The sequence below is a fragment of the Solea senegalensis genome, linkage group LG1, assembly GCF_019176455.1.
Source record: "Solea senegalensis isolate Sse05_10M linkage group LG1, IFAPA_SoseM_1, whole genome shotgun sequence".
Classification (NCBI taxonomy): domain Eukaryota; kingdom Metazoa; phylum Chordata; class Actinopteri; order Pleuronectiformes; family Soleidae; genus Solea; species Solea senegalensis.
The window spans coordinates 36,254,101-36,261,504 of record NC_058021.1 but is presented as its reverse complement, the minus strand read 5'-3'; the positions used below and the strand labels follow the sequence as shown (position 1 = coordinate 36,261,504).

Genomic DNA, 7,404 nt, shown 5'->3' with positions numbered 1-7,404 from the left:
TGCTGTACGAGCATGAATAACTTTGCCAAAGCTCCAAGCGCCTTAGGACTAAAATTGACATTAGCATGTTAATTATGAGGCTGCTCTGCAAAAAAATCATCTGTGTATTAATTAAAACAGGCTAAAATGTTTAGCTTTTATTAATTATATACATACACTGTACATATATATATACATATACATATGTATAAATGTATGTGTATGTATATATATATATATATATATATATATATATATATATATATATATATATATATATATACAGATACAAACATATATGTGTATGTGTGTGTTACAACCCTGGCTCGTTAGGGAGGAGGAAGCAACATACCGTAAATATCCAGATTTAGTTCAAAAATTAAAGGGGACATAATTATCTGTAATTATAAAATAATAAAGTATGTATATATGTAGGAATGCTTTGCAGGGCATGTCAGACGGTCCTCACCCACAGGGCTCAATGATACACTGCACTTAATAGGAAAACACCCCACTGGACTATGTGGCCATTGCCTGACACCAGGAACTGTTAAACATGTACTAATTAAATGTAATAAATTCAAAGATGAAAGCAAAGACCTAATAACTCAGACAACATAATATCGCTTTGCAAAGTATTCTAGGACAGACACATACAGAAACATTTGATACTTTAGAATCGCAGCTTTAATGAAGAGAATATGATTATATGTAAATATATGCATATCTTTCCCGGCTGTTTGCCAGCTGACAATTAACACCTACACAAGAAGAAGAAGATTCCCACTGTCATGAGTTCCTTTCAGGCAGGCTGTACACTAAGAGGTGCAAAAAAACATTTTGAAGTTCATAATCACAGCTTGAATCTAACACAGATGGAAGTTGTCCTTCATTCTTATCCACATTCTTTTCTTCAACACGGTGCCGCACCACATTTCAAATCCTTCAACACAGGTCAAGGTTCCTCAGTGCAGTTCAAGGAATCTTTCTGTAATCCTCAGTTCCTTCTGGTGGGTCCTCAGCGCTTCAGTCTAAACCTTCCTATCACAAAACAAAGTCCTATTTCATTTCGTAACTCTCCTTCATTCTCATTTCTCTGTCCTCGTCCTTGGGGCTGCCTAAATGTATAGTACGTTCAGAGTGGTAAATCACCTGTTTAGGCTGTAAAAGTGTGTTTTGGGCATCAGCTCGTCGACCACTGCCTTAGCTCTGTGGGACCTGTGGGCTGCCGCTCCTTCATCGGGTTGGGAGAAACTAGAGCACGAGGAGAGTTGAAGGCGCCTCTGGGCAGGAAATTCTTGTCAACATTCAAATCCCTTCCCATTCAAAACTGCGTCTTCAGTTGAAACCTCAGTGGCAGCATTTGCACCAACCTTTGAAACCTCGAAATCCTCGTTTACACCATTCTGAGTGGCAAAGAAATCAAGTCCCTGTATTTTGTGCTTGTACTCCTCAAGCATGGCCTGGAACTCGACAGCCTTCACTCTCATCTCAGTGCACTGACATTGCAAGTCTTTCTCATGTTGCTCTTCTTCTTTTAATTCATTTTGCCAAAACATGATCTGCTCAATCTCGTGTTCAGACATCGTCTGCTGGGCTTCCTGCTCAGCCCCTCTGGTCCTCTGCTTTTCCTCAAGCTCAAAAATATGTTTTTCTACATGATCTATATGGGCTTCTAAATCCCGCAAACAACTGAGCTGACTCAAAATGATTTTCTTTAGATGATTTTTGTCATCGTCAGTGGTAACACAACTCGACCTGCTCGGGTCGTCAGACTTTGCCTCTTGTCTTTTCTTGCGGTGTTTGCTTTCTTTGCCTCTCGTTTGACGGTTGACCTTTCCTTTCCCCAGATTCTCCAGCCATTCCAAGGCCTCTTTCATGAGAGACATTTTCTTTGGTCTCTTTGTGTCCTCTTTTGGCTGCTCAGCTTCATGCCTCAAACAAGGCAAGGCAGGCAAGCTTTGGCAATGAAAAGTCAGTGAACCACTAGCAGGATGCTGCACCTCCCTGGCCTGTTTACTACACTTCTCAAGAGTCTCCAGAAGCTGCTTGTTGCGTGTCATGCACTGCTCAACGTCATTGAATTTCTCCTGTAACATGTAATCACCAGGCATACTCAGGACTTGAGCCAACGCTTCAACCACTTCTTCACATGTTGTTTCCTGTCCACAGACCGCATGTGGGACATCTTCCACAGGCGCCTCCATCGTTCCAAGTCTTTATGTTCCGTCTGAATTACAGATGTTTGGAGCCATCTGAGCTGCCAAGGTGAATGCTCTATCAAAAGTCCTTTGATGACTTTGAACAAAAGAACGTAGAAAACATTTCCCACACTGCCATAGGTGATAGGGGGATTCAAATGATGAGAAGAGAAGAAAGTAGTTTGGAGGAGAATGTTGAGCTGCATTGGCGAACTGCAATGAAGGACTTAGAGCTGTGGAGGGCCATGTCACACCTCTCAGGGTACAGCCTGCCAAATTATTATTATTAGAAGAGGGATTGTGTGAAGAACAAGAAAGAAAAGAGGAAAAAGGCACTGTCACAATATCTGTAATAAAAGCAACGTCTATATCTGTCCTTTCATCTGTCTTTCCGTCCGATTTGTCGAAGCCTGAGATGCGGACACTGCGTTTGTGTCTGCCTGTGTCATGGGTTAGGGTTGGGGAGTGTGAAATATTAGGGAATTACTGACATTACTGATTCCCATTGGCATAAATGAGGAAGAAGAACAAGAAGAAAAAGAGGCAAGAGAAAGCGGTTGTGTCGCAACATTGAGAAACAATGGGGAAACTTGGGGCAGCCCGTGGCCAAGTGGAAAGGGAACTTGACTTGTAACCAGTCGCCAGTTCAAATCCCCACCCGGCCAAAAAGGGCTGGGGTACCCCTGAGCAAGGTACCCAACCCCCAATGCTCCCCGGGCGCCACTCAGTGTGGCAGCCCACTGCTCCTAATTCTAGGATGGGTCAAAATGCAGAGGAATACTTTCCCTAAGGGGATTAATAAAAACTAACTAACTTTAAAACAAGCAGAGTAGACAGTCATGTCAGAAGAGAGGATACAAAAGGCGATGTGCCAATGCACGTGGTGCAGGAACTGCACTTGAAACAATACCTAAATAAAAGGCACTTTAAATTGATTGAATGGAGCTGCTCAACCAATATTGATGATATTATTTGGGACTTTAAATTATCTACTACTCACAAAAGTATGCCTGGCTGACTCATGTGCAGACAAACAGGTAAATCTGGCGCTTACTCATGTGTCTCGATCCATGTGCTCCTCATGCTGCCTCCTCTGTGTAGACTTGGTCCAGGCGAGTTATTGAATTTGAGTTTTATGATTGACTAAAACTGACGTACCAAAATGTAATTGTACAATTTAGCAGTAATTATAATAATAATAGCGACAAAAGCTTCATTTCATAAGGTCCTAAATGAAAGTGAGTTAAATGTGAGTCCTTAATGTCTGGAATGATTTTCTCTTTTTGAAATTAAACTAAATGATCTAAATGTAACCCACATGATTACTAAACCCATGTCATTTAAAAGTGGTTACCATGCCTCACCACAAGGGAAGCACCAGACCTTTACCAACTGTCAAGTGTATGCCCTCTCTGACCAGAGACACTGACTAGAGAGACCCCATTAGTGAGTGAGCATCGGTAAGAAATACAACTTAGAGGTCTAAACCCCATGATTTATCACCTTAAAGCACTGTGTAGTATGTCTTACACTTATTAAGTTGAAGTTAGTTAGTTCTTCTAGTTCTTGCCCATCCTAGAATTAGTGGGCTGCCACACTGAGTAGCGCCTGGGGAGCATTGGGGGTTGGGTACCTTGCTCAGGGGTACCCCAGCCCTTTTTTTGCCGAGGGGGGATTTGAACCGACGACCTTCTGGTTACAAGTCAAGTCCCCTTTCCACTTGCCCACAGGCTGCCGAGGAACGAGTCTTCTGTTTTATGTTGGATGAGAGGAGCCGTTTCACCGTGTGAGCCCTCTGAGAGAACTTCGGTATGGATGGCCGCTACATGCTAAGAGGCTATGCCTCGTTGGTCGCATGTGATATAGTTAATGGGTGAAATGTCTTTCATTGAGAGACTTTTTTTAAACCAGTCGGAGCTACGGGAATGTTTCCTAATGTTTGAACACACCATGGTATTCTCTGTGTCACTGTGAACGGTGTAAACCTACTCTGAAAAGATCGCTAGCTAACTTAGCACGATGGTAACGCTAATCGTGAGTGGCGCTACCGCTACGCTAGCTCAGATATCCACTGTAAATTGTAGTGTTAACAGTGTGGCTAAGTAAGCTAACCTGCCACGACTGTAGTTAAATGAGAGACAGCCAGCATATGATGCACATTTGTGTTCCATGTTTCCAAAGATTACTTTGTAAATGTACTTGGTTACAATTACTTGGTTAAGTTACCCTGTTTAAAATGTAATTGTAGTTTAACTATTTCAATTACTTTATCAAAGTAATATAACTAATTACATTACATTACATTTTGATTACCTTTATTAATTTAAAAAATGGATTCAAACCATAGATCATTGTTTTGGAATGAACCACATATGTGTTCTTTACACAAATAATAAACTGATAACAAAACATGATGAAATGTAAATAAATAATAAAAATGTGTTTTGTGCATTATTGGAAAACATGATACCATGTTGACCTGATGACAAATGTGCACAATTTAGACAATAGCGCTTAATATGACAACCCAGATAAGTGACGGCATTAATGTTCTATGAAATAGACCGAAATTATAAAGATGACCAATAAATGGCAGTTTTTTTGCCAACACAATATGGTTTTCATCCAAGCAGACAAAGTCAATATCCTACATAAATCATGGTTGAGAAGAATCCTTCTCTGAGGGCTGGCTGCTGTGAAAGTTGCTCATACATGACCCTTCTTTTGGAAGATCAGTGTCCTCCTTTTGGTAAATAGCCTTTGGTTTAACAGCAGTTTGATCCTGTTAAATCCTATCTGAAAAGGAGGCTTTGCTTGAGGACAAAACGAAAAGCTAGCTCATCAATAGTGTACCTGCTGTTGGATTCACATCTAAGGTAGGGAGTAAACATGTGTCATGCTCCTCTGATGAGCTAATGTAGCAAATATACAACACCCTCAGACCTCTACAAAGATCACTAAAACCTGTAGTTTTATACAGTTGATTATTTTCTATTGCAGCCTCTCTGTAGTCCAAGCAACAGTTTATTGCTGAGTCTCATTCCCATAATTCTAAAACTACAGTGTATAACATTTAAATACAAACAAATGTCTGTTAGATTATGACTCTCAAATGAGTTAACACAATGATGATGAAGTCTATCAGCTCCAGACAACTCGGTGTTGTTCAGTATAGCAGTGTTTAGATCTAGTGTTTCCTAGTTGGAGTTTGCCTTTTTCAGATGAATGAATTTACACTGTGCTGAAAGGTTATTGTAGAATTTCTATCTTCAGTGGTTATAGAGCAGAATTAAAGAGTCCCTTTGATGATTTCTGTATTCTGTTCTATTCATTATTTGTCATCAGCATCATGAGCAACATCCATCCAGCCTGAACTTTAGAGATCATGTTCATCTTATAGTGTACTAATATAGTATTCTTTTTAAGCCCAGTTTTCACACCATTTCCTGTATTTTTACACCGAGGGTGTCCGCGCATCCTTAAAAAGTCTTAAATTCATGTATCTTAAATTAAGGCTAAAATCGTAAATGCATTACTCAAAGAGCTTACATTTTTTGGGGCAGGACTATTTAATGTTGTATTTTTTTTCTTTTTCTCGTGGGACTTTGACAAGGCGATGTAGAGAGGTGCTGATATAAATAGTTACCTGCATGCTCGCTAGCTAGTCTGCGACTATGACTCACAAATCGCAAGCATGTTCACTTCTGGAAAGGAGTGCCATACTGTAACTCGCTTTGGACTAGCGCCTTTCATCAGAAGCGAGGTAATATGCGGCTGAGTTTAAAGCCAACAGGTCTTTTATTGTTTTAATATTCGACGAGACATTGAACCACGCCACTTAAAGTAAGCAACTCGACTTGCACGTACGATATTAGGTCAGAGATCGAGTGCATTCACGTTATTATCACCTACATTTATAGTGTTTTTTCGGTCTTAAATTGAATTCAAGGTGTCATTTAAAAGGTCTTAAAAGTCTTAAATTTGACTTGCTGAAACCTGCAGATACACTGTACACCTCTTATAGCTTTATTGTTTTTTGCGTTGGTTACATACACTTGTCTTTACAGCCATCTCTGTTTGTTTTTGCTCTGTAAAATATATTTCATGTTCAATATTGTTGTCGTATTAACAGCTAACATTCTTACTGGACGAAATGGAGCCAGGGTTACTGAGTATACTAAAATCCCAGTCATTTGTGTGCGATCATAGCCATTTCTTTGAAACTGTAAAGCCTAAGGACAGTATGGCCAGACACAAGGGACAAAAAAATCTATTCATGCCTTTTACATTCTACCTAAGGTATTCAGGCACATCCAGCTGGGCAGAGAATTGTCATGGTGACAGTCTGCCACCATGACCTGACGGATATGTGAAGTGTGGCTAAATCTAGTGTTAAACTCACTTCTTCTAAAGTGAAAGACACAATGTCCATTTAAATAGACACAGACACGTGTATGATGCCCCATCCTTCTATATTTCACATATTATGTTGTCCTCATGTATTGTATTGTATTGTATTTTAACATCCAACACAAAAGCAGCTGAATAAACCAATAGCTTCTCGGACAGATATTTACGGCTTATGTCATACCGTGGCTCCAGGTGACTAATTAGCAGCTGGACGCTCGCTTCATTTTGAAAACAATGTGGGATTCCGCACAGTGTGCTGCTTGCGTATGACGTCACTCACAGTGCACAGTACTATAGACTTAGACTCAATAGATCGGCCCGTCTTGACTTTTCTTCAATATCGGGACTGATACCCAATACAAATATTGGATCGGTGCATCGTAAATGATGATCTCCTGATGAAAGATAAGTTTCTCTCGGAAGTCACTGTCACTCACACCAACAACCCATAATCAGTGGGAAAAAAAGCTGATGAAGTTCTGCACACAGCCGTCACACGGCCAGTATCTCTCCAATAACATCTAAATTAGATTGAGAAAGACTGTCCAGGAAAGCCAACGGATGGAAACTAAAGGTGTTTCTCGAATCTTAAGTGTATGGTGTGATAAATCTGGTCAACCATTAGGGTAAATAAACACTATCTTCATCAGTGACATCCTTACATCTTTGTGGGACATCGGTAGCAGAGTAGAAGGTGTTAACAATGTTCTCTGTGCCCTGTAAAGGAAAACAGTGTTGGTAGACGGCAAGACAAGCAAGTTCACTGAAGTGTGCCAGATTTTTTCTGTACCTTTAAAATATAAAAAGGCTTTTA

At 40.2% G+C, this 7,404-nt stretch overlaps 1 pseudogene; it reads right to left on the bottom strand.

Annotated features, from left to right (window-relative positions):
* Positions 1-1,038: 1,038 nt before the first annotated feature.
* Positions 1,039-2,186, bottom strand: LOC122781659 (annotated as a pseudogene).
* Between the last annotated feature and the right edge of the window lie 5,218 nt (positions 2,187-7,404).